The 11,250-nt window shown below is 16.4% G+C and overlaps 1 protein-coding gene across 1 annotated transcript in view; it reads right to left on the reverse strand.

Annotated features, from left to right (window-relative positions):
* The window catches only part of LOC134287830 (uncharacterized), a 216,384-nt gene extending 215,246 nt beyond the window's left edge, over positions 1-1,138 (reverse strand). Inside the window, exon 1 of the mRNA XM_062850843.1 lies at positions 924-1,138. The gene's annotated coding sequence lies outside the window, so the exon portion shown is untranslated. The remainder of the gene's footprint in view (positions 1-923) is intronic.
* Between the last annotated feature and the right edge of the window lie 10,112 nt (positions 1,139-11,250).

The raw sequence follows: 11,250 nt of genomic DNA on the forward strand, positions 1-11,250 counted from the left end.
AATTAAAATTAAAATTAAAATTAAAATTAAAATTAAAATTAAAATTAAAATTAAAATTAAAATTAAAATTAAAATTAAAATTAAAATTAAAATTAAAATTAAAATTAAAATTAAAATTAAAATTAAAATTAAAATTAAAATTAAAATTAAAATTAAAATTAAAATTAAAATTAAAATTAAAATTAAAATTAAAATTAAAATTAAAATTAAAATTAAAATTAAAATTAAAATTAAAATTAAAATTAAAATTAAAATTAAAATTAAAATTAAAATTAAAATTAAAATTAAAATTAAAATTGAAATTAAAATTAAAATTAAAATTAAAATTAAAATTAAAATTAAAATTAAAATTAAAATTAAAATTAAAATTAAAATTAAAATTAAAATTAAAATTAAAATTAAAATTAAAATTAAAATTAAAATTAAAATTAAAATTAAAATTAAAATTAAAATTAAAATTAAAATTAAAATTAAAATTAAAATTAAAATTAAAATTAAAATTAAAATTAAAATTAAAATTAAAATTAAAATTAAAATTAAAATTAAAATTAAAATTAAAATTAAAATTAAAATTGAAATTGAAATTAAAATTAAAATTAAAATTAAAATTAAAATTAAAATTAAAATTAAAATTAAAATTGAAATTGAAATTAAAATTAAAATTAAAATTAAAATTAAAATTGAAATTAAAATTAAAATTAAAATTAAAATTAAAATTAAAATTAAAATTGAAATTTGAATTAAAATTAAAATTAAAATTAAAACTCCGATTTTTTTTTATTAAATATGTTTCGTCCAGCTTTCATTCGAGGCAGAAGTGCGGTTGTAGTAGTGAACGCCGATAAAAGTTCACTACTACAATCACATTTCTTGCTCGGATGACAGCTGGAATGAAAACAAGCAGCATAAAATCTATGCCTAACATTCGTCTAACAGCCCATACTAAAACATGTCTAACGTTAGTCTAATGTTAGACTAACAAACATGTTTCGAATTTGCAACATGTCTAACAAAAGTGTGTCATATCTGTCTAATTTTAGACTAACATTAGCCAAAAGTGAGACAAAAAGTTAGCCTAACATGCTGGCCAGTTAGTCTCACATTAGGCTAATGTTAGGCTAACCCTCCGTACTGGGTGTTTATGGTTTTTATTTTGTTGAAACAAATGAAATTTTTGACATTATATCCCAGCACGGAGGAAGTTAGGCGTTCGACACTGTTAGGCATTTGTTAGTTATGTTGCTCATCGAAAAATTTTCGAGAGCATAAATCATAACCCCGAATTTATGCTGAATGTTCGATTTTTTCGCGCGTCATTGACAGTTGAGCAAATGGCAGTGGAAAATAACTTTGTTAGTTGCGGCAGCTTAAAAATCGCGTTCGTCGGTCGAGAAAATGAGAAAAATTTGCGCGTCTCGATTAGTTTAAACTCGTAGGAACCATTTCAGTCGTTCCGTCGTCCAACCCGTCAGTTCCTCGTCGCTGCTGCTGGCCAATAAGTTCGGTTCGTACTCTTCGCACTGTCGCCGGATCCAGTCATCACCAAAACAGTGTCCGATTCCGTTAAGTTTGGCCTCATCGTGTCGGTGAGTCACTTTAATTTAAGCCAAGGGCTGAAAGTCTCTTACATAGAGACATATCAATCAATCAATTTCAATCAATTTTAATTTAATTTTAATTAAATTTCAATTAAATTTCAATTAAATTTAAATTAAATTATAATTAAATTTAATTGTAATATAATTTTAATTTAATTTTAACTTAATTTTAATTTAATTTTAATTTAATTTTAATTTAATTTTAATTTAATTTTTATTTAATTTTAATTTAATTTTAATTTAATTTTAATTTGATTTTAATTTAATTTTAATTTAATTTTAATTTAATTTTAATTTAATTTTAATTTAATTTTAATTTAATTTTAATTTAATTTTAATTTAATTTTAATTTAATTTTAATTTAATTTTAATTTAATTTTAATTTAATTTTAATTTAATTTTAATTTAATTTTAATTTAATTTTAATTTAATTTTAATTTAATTTTAATTTAATTTTAATTTAATTTTAATTTAATTTTAATTTAATTTTAATTTAATTTTAATTTAATTTTAATTTAATTTTAATTTAATTTTAATTTAATTTTAATTTAATTTTAATTTAATTTTAATTTAATTTTAATTTAATTTTAATTTATTTTAATTTAATTTTAATTTAATTTTGATTTAATTTTTATTTAATTTTAATTTAATTTTGATTTAATTTTTATTTAATTTTTATTTATTTTAATTTATTTTAATTTGTTTGAAATTAAAGTTTAAAAACAAATTAAAATAAGAATCGAAATTAAAATTATAGGTAAAATTAAAATTAAAATTAAAAATAAAATTAAAATAAAAAATTCAAATTAAAATTAAAATTAAAATAAAATAAAATAAAATTAAATTAAAATTAAAATTAAAATTAAAATCAAAATTGAAATTAAAATTAAAATTAAAATTAAAATTAAAATTAAAATTAAAATTAAAATTAAAATTAAAATTAAAATTAAAATTAAAATTAAAATTAAAATTAAAATTAAAATTAAAATTAAAATTAAAATTAAAATTAAAATTAAAATTAAAATTAAAATTAAAATTAAAATTAAAATTAAAATTAAAATTAAAATTAAAATTAAAATTAAAATTAAAATTAAAATTAAAATTAAAATTAAAATTAAAATTAAAATTAAAATTAAAATTAAAATTAAAATTAAAATTAAAATTAAAATTAAAATTAAAATTAAAATTAAAATTAAAATTAAAATTAAAATTAAAATTAAAATTAAAATTAAAATTAAAATTAAAATTAAAATTAAAATTAAAATTAAAATTAAAATTAAAATTAAAATTAAAATTAAAATTAAAATTAAAATTAAAATTAAAATTAAAATTAAAATTAAAATTAAAATTAAAATTAAAATTAAAATTAAAATTAAAATTAAAATTAAAATTAAAATTAAAATTAAAATTAAAATTAAAATTAAAATTAAAATTAAAATTAAAATTATAATTAAAATTAAAATTAAAATTAAAATTAAAATTAAAATTAAAATTAAAATTAAAATTAAAATTAAAATTAAAATTAAAATTAAAATTAAAATTAAAATTAAAATTAAAATTAAAATTAAAATTAAAATTAAAATTAAAATTAAAATTAAAATTAAAATTAAAATTAAAATTAAAATTAAAATTAAAATTAAAATTAAAATTAAAATTAAAATTAAAATTAAAATTAAAATTAAAATTAAAATTAAAATTAAAATTAAAATTAAAATTAAAATTAAAATTAAAATTAAAATTAAAATTAAAATTAAAATTAAAATTAAAATTAAAATTAAAATTAAAATTAAAATTAAAATTAAAATTAAAATTAAAATTAAAATTAAAATTAAAATTAAAATTAAAATTAAAATTAAAATTAAAATTAAAATTAAAATTAAAATTAAAATTAAAATTAAAATTAAAATTAAAATTAAAATTAAAATTAAAATTAAAATTAAAATTAAAATTAAAATTAAAATTAAAATTAAAATTAAAATTAAAATTAAAATTAAAATTAAAATTAAAATTAAAATTAAAATTAAAATTAAAATTAAAATTAAAATTAAAATTAAAATTAAAATTAAAATTAAAATTAAAATTAAAATTAAAATTAAAATTAAAATTAAAATTAAAATTAAAATTAAAATTAAAATTAAAATTAAAATTAAAATTAAAATTAAAATTAAAATTAAAATTAAAATTAAAATTAAAATTAAAATTAAAATTAAAATTAAAATTAAAATTAAAATTAAAATTAAAATTAAAATTAAAATTAAAATTAAAATTAAAATTAAAATTAAAATTAAAATTAAAATTAAAATTAAAATTAAAATTAAAATTAAAATTAAAATTAAAATTAAAATTAAAATTAAAATTAAAATTAAAATTAAAATTAAAATTAAAATTAAAATTAAAATTAAAATTAAAATTAAAATTAAAATTAAAATTAAAATTAAAATTAAAATTAAAATTAAAATTAAAATTAAAATTAAAATTAAAATTAAAATTAAAATTAAAATTAAAATTAAAATTAAAATTAAAATTAAAATTAAAATTAAAATTAAAATTAAAATTAAAATTAAAATTAAAATTAAAATTAAAATTAAAATTAAAATTAAAATTAAAATTAAAATTAAAATTAAAATTAAAATTAAAATTAAAATTAAAATTAAAATTAAAATTAAAATTAAAATTAAAATTAAAATTAAAATTAAAATTAAAATTAAAATTAAAATTAAAATTAAAATTAAAATTAAAATTAAAATTAAAATTAAAATTAAAATTAAAATTAAAATTAAAATTAAAATTAAAATTAAAATTAAAATTAAAATTAAAATTAAAATTAAAATTAAAATTAAAATTAAAATTAAAATTAAAATTAAAATTAAAATTAAAATTAAAATTAAAATTAAAATTAAAATTAAAATTAAAATTAAAATTAAAATTAAAATTAAAATTAAAATTAAAATTAAAATTAAAATTAAAATTAAAATTAAAATTAAAATTAAAATTAAAATTAAAATTAAAATTAAAATTAAAATTAAAATTAAAATTAAAATTAAAATTAAAATTAAAATTAAAATTAAAATTAAAATTAAAATTAAAATTAAAATTAAAATTAAAATTAAAATTAAAATTAAAATTAAAATTAAAATTAAAATTAAAATTAAAATTAAAATTAAAATTAAAATTAAAATTAAAATTAAAATTAAAATTAAAATTAAAATTAAAATTAAAATTAAAATTAAAATTAAAATTAAAATTAAAATTAAAATTAAAATTAAAATTAAAATTAAAATTAAAATTAAAATTAAAATTAAAATTAAAATTAAAATTAAAATTAAAATTAAAATTAAAATTAAAATTAAAATTAAAATTAAAATTAAAATTAAAATTAAAATTAAAATTAAAATTAAAATTAAAATTAAAATTAAAATTAAAATTAAAATTAAAATTAAAATTAAAATTAAAATTAAAATTAAAATTAAAATTAAAATTAAAATTAAAATTAAAATTAAAATTAAAATTAAAATTAAAATTAAAATTAAAATTAAAATTAAAATTAAAATTAAAATTAAAATTAAAATTAAAATTAAAATTAAAATTAAAATTAAAATTAAAATTAAAATTAAAATTAAAATTAAAATTAAAATTAAAATTAAAATTAAAATTAAAATTAAAATTAAAATTAAAATTAAAATTAAAATTAAAATTAAAATTAAAATTAAAATTAAAATTAAAATTAAAATTAAAATTAAAATTAAAATTAAAATTAAAATTAAAATTAAAATTAAAATTAAAATTAAAATTAAAATTAAAATTAAAATTAAAATTAAAATTAAAATTAAAATTAAAATTAAAATTAAAATTAAAATTAAAATTAAAATTAAAATTAAAATTAAAATTAAAATTAAAATTAAAATTAAAATTAAAATTAAAATTAAAATTAAAATTAAAATTAAAATTAAAATTAAAATTAAAATTAAAATTAAAATTAAAATTAAAATTAAAATTAAAATTAAAATTAAAATTAAAATTAAAATTAAAATTAAAATTAAAATTAAAATTAAAATTAAAATTAAAATTAAAATTAAAATTAAAATTAAAATTAAAATTAAAATTAAAATTAAAATTAAAATTAAAATTAAAATTAAAATTAAAATTAAAATTAAAATTAAAATTAAAATTAAAATTAAAATTAAAATTAAAATTAAAATTAAAATTAAAATTAAAATTAAAATTAAAATTAAAATTAAAATTAAAATTAAAATTAAAATTAAAATTAAAATTAAAATTAAAATTAAAATTAAAATTAAAATTAAAATTAAAATTAAAATTAAAATTAAAATTAAAATTAAAATTAAAATTAAAATTAAAATTAAAATTAAAATTAAAATTAAAATTAAAATTAAAATTAAAATTAAAATTAAAATTAAAATTAAAATTAAAATTAAAATTAAAATTAAAATTAAAATTAAAATTAAAATTAAAATTAAAATTAAAATTAAAATTAAAATTAAAATTAAAATTAAAATTAAAATTAAAATTAAAATTAAAATTAAAATTAAAATTAAAATTAAAATTAAAATTAAAATTAAAATTAAAATTAAAATTAAAATTAAAATTAAAATTAAAATTAAAATTAAAATTAAAATTAAAATTAAAATTAAAATTAAAATTAAAATTAAAATTAAAATTAAAATTAAAATTAAAATTAAAATTAAAATTAAAATTAAAATTAAAATTAAAATTAAAATTAAAATTAAAATTAAAATTAAAATTAAAATTAAAATTAAAATTAAAATTAAAATTAAAATTAAAATTAAAATTAAAATTAAAATTAAAATTAAAATTAAAATTAAAATTAAAATTAAAATTAAAATTAAAATTAAAATTAAAATTAAAATTAAAATTAAAATTAAAATTAAAATTAAAATTAAAATTAAAATTAAAATTAAAATTAAAATTAAAATTAAAATTAAAATTAAAATTAAAATTAAAATTAAAATTAAAATTAAAATTAAAATTAAAATTAAAATTAAAATTAAAATTAAAATTAAAATTAAAATTAAAATTAAAATTAAAATTAAAATTAAAATTAAAATTAAAATTAAAATTAAAATTAAAATTAAAATTAAAATTAAAATTAAAATTAAAATTAAAATTAAAATTAAAATTAAAATTAAAATTAAAATTAAAATTAAAATTAAAATTAAAATTAAAATTAAAATTAAAATTAAAATTAAAATTAAAATTAAAATTAAAATTAAAATTAAAATTAAAATTAAAATTAAAATTAAAATTAAAATTAAAATTAAAATTAAAATTAAAATTAAAATTAAAATTAAAATTAAAATTAAAATTAAAATTAAAATTAAAATTAAAATTAAAATTAAAATTAAAATTAAAATTAAAATTAAAATTAAAATTAAAATTAAAATTAAAATTAAAATTAAAATTAAAATTAAAATTAAAATTAAAATTAAAATTAAAATTAAAATTAAAATTAAAATTAAAATTAAAATTAAAATTAAAATTAAAATTAAAATTAAAATTAAAATTAAAATTAAAATTAAAATTAAAATTAAAATTAAAATTAAAATTAAAATTAAAATTAAAATTAAAATTAAAATTAAAATTAAAATTAAAATTAAAATTAAAATTAAAATTAAAATTAAAATTAAAATTAAAATTAAAATTAAAATTAAATTAAAATTAAAATTAAAATTAAAATTAAAATTAAAATTAAAATTAAAATTAAAATTAAAATTAAAATTAAAATTAAAATTAAAATTGAAATTGAAATTGAAATTGAAATTGAAATTGAAATTAAAATTAAAATTAAAATTAAAATTAAAATTAAAATTAAAATTAAAAGTAAAATTAAAATTAAAATTAAAAGTAAAATTAAAATTAAAATTAAAAATTTAAATTTTTAATTAAATAAATTTAAATTGAAGTAAAATAATATATTAAATTTAAAACAGGTTCCGATTTTTTTTTATTTAATATGTTTCGTCCAGCTTTCATTCGAGGCAGAAGTGCGGTTGTAGTAGTGAACGCCGATAAAAATTCACTACTACAATCACACTTCTTGCTCGGATGACAGCTGGAATGAAAACAAGCAGCATAAAATCTATGCCTAACATTCGTCTAACAGCCCATACTAAAACATGTCTAACGTTAGTCTAATGTTAGACTAACAAACATGTTTCGAATTTGCAACATGTCTAACAAAAGTGTGTCATATCTGTCTAATTTTAGACTAACATTAGGCAAAAGTGAGACAAAAAGTTAGCCTAACATGCTGGCCAGTTAGTCTCACATTAGGCTAATGTTAGGCTAACCCTCCGTACTGGGATGAAATGATGTTGATCGGTTGTTTTTATCGATAAACTCTAAATGAAAACAATTGAATATAACTTTGGAATGATGATGATGATGATTGTGTACCCACCATCAGCGCAAGGATTACCTATGGCTGCAGAGTCATACCGGAAGGGAATGATCTACCTGATGGTTTGTTGTAGCAGGGTAAGCTAAATTTACTGGAGACCTTCGGAAGACAACACGATGGTTGTTATCTCGTGACAAAGTCTGGCCACCCCACGAACATTTGTCCAGAAACCAGTTCATTTAGCTTCCTTAGGCTACCCCTCCCAATATCCCAAGTATCATATAATTTGAATATATTTAATTATATAATTGACCAATTACCTGATTTTACCTGAAACAATAAGGCTGATACAAATTTAATTTTGACTTTTTGCCCCCCCCCCCCCCCTTCAAAATTTTTTGGCTGGATTTTGCATTTTGAGGGGGCAGATAAAAAACTATTTATCAAAATATCGGACTTTGGTGAAAATTCTTTAACAAATCCGATGAGTTTTAAATATTTTTCAAATTAAATGCTTTATTATTTTTATACCCTCCCCTTGACCCGTCAAAGAGTGGTGGGACAAAAAGTGAAATAAATATTTGTAACCGCCTAAATATTATGATTATGATACATAGAATGTTAATTGACTTACATTACAATTTCAACTTTATTTACCTGAACAGCGCTGAAACAAATCGTTATTTTATTAAAGTTGAAGTTAAAATCAAGCAAATTACACGGAAAAAATGTATATTAGTAGTGAAAAACAATATACAAAAATAAAACAAAACACAGAAAAGTAAACCAAATTTTGATCTTATAATTTTCCTGCATTTAAACCAAGCTGGAAAATTACGAAATCAAAAATGGTTTTGGCAGATCTTACGCCGTAACGCACCATTATAAGGTGACCTACCCACGTTACGGGTATTTGAATATAACTTTGAAATAAGTAAATTCTGTGGGATTAACCGGCGGACACCCAGCAGGCAACGCAGTGGACAGGCCAACACCGAAAGCGGACGGAATTAACCCGGGGAACTCGCGATAACGAGGGAAATAAAACTCGACTCGTACCGACTATAATGAACGTGTTTATTATTCGGACTGAAACATGGGAGTGAAAATTTTCTGTGATCTGCTTGCACTTTTCTCTTCTACAAGAATGATTGCAGCACAGTGGCGCCGGGTAAAAATATTGCCCCTACTTGTACACTTTTAACACTCCTCCTCAATATTTTTCTCTTCTTCCGGCCGATGTCACGACTTCCGTCAACCCCATGGCTTCTGCAAACTTCTTCTGCTTCACGGGTCCTAACGGCTTCGTGAGGATGTCGGCTGCCATATTCTCCGAAGGACAGAACTTCAGCTTCACCAAACCCTTCACGCACATATCCTTCGTGTAGAACATGCGCGTATCGATGTGCTTCGACCTGCGGGAAACGCGCTCCATGTCGACGAACTCTATACAGCTCCTGTTGTCTTCGTACAACACGGTAGGACCGCACTGTCTAGCACCCATCTCGTCCAAGATCCGACGCAGCCACACAAGTTCTTTGCACGCTTCTGACACCGCTATATATTCCGCTTCCATGCTGGAAAGCGAAACACTGGACTGTTTTCGACTGGCCCAACTGATGGAAGCTTCGCCAAGCAGAAACAAATATCCTGTGTTCGACTTGCGATCCGCCGTGTCTCCGCTCCAGTCAGCATCGCAGTATCCACTCAAGCACAGCGGTTTGCCGCGCTACTGCATACAGTCGTAGCTTGCTGCCACTGCCCAAGTAACCACAGGCATTATATCATTACTCTAATTCAACCGTATTTTAGTATAGCTAATGCAAGATAACTTTTATTCAACATTTATCAAGTAATGAAGCATTTAACCTACATTATGGATGCGTTGAAGCATTAAGGGATTTTGACAGTTGAATATAGTTCTATAGGGACGTTGATTAATGCTTCATTGCATTAAAATGTTTAAAGCTTCATAGCAAACAATAATGCAAGCATTTAATGCTCTATATATACCCCTATTAATGTTTGCACCGTTTTGATAAAACCATTAATGTAAACAACATGAAGTGATTTTTTCACACGCATATTGAATAATTTGAAGAGAATCGTTAAATAAAGGAGAAAATAGCTTTTACCCATAGATGGGTTTCACTTTAAAGTATGGAATGATGACTATAGATATTGCTTGTTCCACAAATAGATATTGCAATTGAATTATACGCCAGTTGTCTAATTAACAACCGTATTTGTTCATTTGATTCCTTCATTGCCATCAAATGCAGTATAATCCATCGAACTAAAAATGTTGCTTTTTCGAATCAGATTCTGCATTTAGAATGTTGTTTGATGTGGTTGCTTAGAAATGGATATATCGATATTATTTATCAACACTGTCTCATTCATTTGAAACGCAATCCAGCACTCAGGGAACAAAAATGATTTGACAAAACTTTATGGAGCTGTTGGAAACACAACTCCGCAAGGTATGGGCTGAATATTCGTTACTTTATATTGTACATTTTGCCCGATGGGAATACATGGCAATCGTAGCGCACATCGTTAGGACGTCTTGGACTCATCAGCAAGCATCATCAATCTAGGTTCGATTCCCGATATAGAATAAAAAAAACATCAGAGTGAGAGTTCCGGAACAGATATGAGAAGATAAAAATAGATAGATTTTTTTTTCTTTTGTTGACATGATGTTCTAAGTATGCATTAGCTATAGCTTCTATATGGTACAAGCATTTTATATGCTTTAGCAATCACCACAGTAAAGCTTGCTTTAAATCTACAATAGTAGCGCCACTTTCGACTTTAAACCTACTTTAATGGTACTTATATGACAAAACAACTTTATATTGCATGGCATATAATACACTATAATGTGAAATTGAGGCTTTATATACAGCGCCATGGTTACTTGGGTGGTCTTCACGAGATATTTCACCACACGCTTCAACTCATTCCAATCTACTTCTGTCGGCTGGCTGATCCTTCTGCACAACAGTGACACACTTGCCGCTACGTCGGGGCGTGTATTCACTGCGACGTAGAGAAGTGCACCGGCAAGACTTCGGTATCGTTCGTTATCTGGCAGCTCCTTACTTCCTTCGCGGCTTCTGTAATATCCGACGTCGATCGGCACGCTCGAACCTTTGGCATGTTCGAGGCCGAATCGCGACGCCACTTTGTTGATGTAATTCTCTTGATCCATATAGTAGAATCCGTTCTGGTCCTTGGTAATCCGGATGCCCAGAAAATAGCCAATCT

Source organism: Aedes albopictus, chromosome 2 (assembly GCF_035046485.1).
Source record: "Aedes albopictus strain Foshan chromosome 2, AalbF5, whole genome shotgun sequence".
Lineage (NCBI taxonomy): Eukaryota > Metazoa > Arthropoda > Insecta > Diptera > Culicidae > Aedes > Aedes albopictus.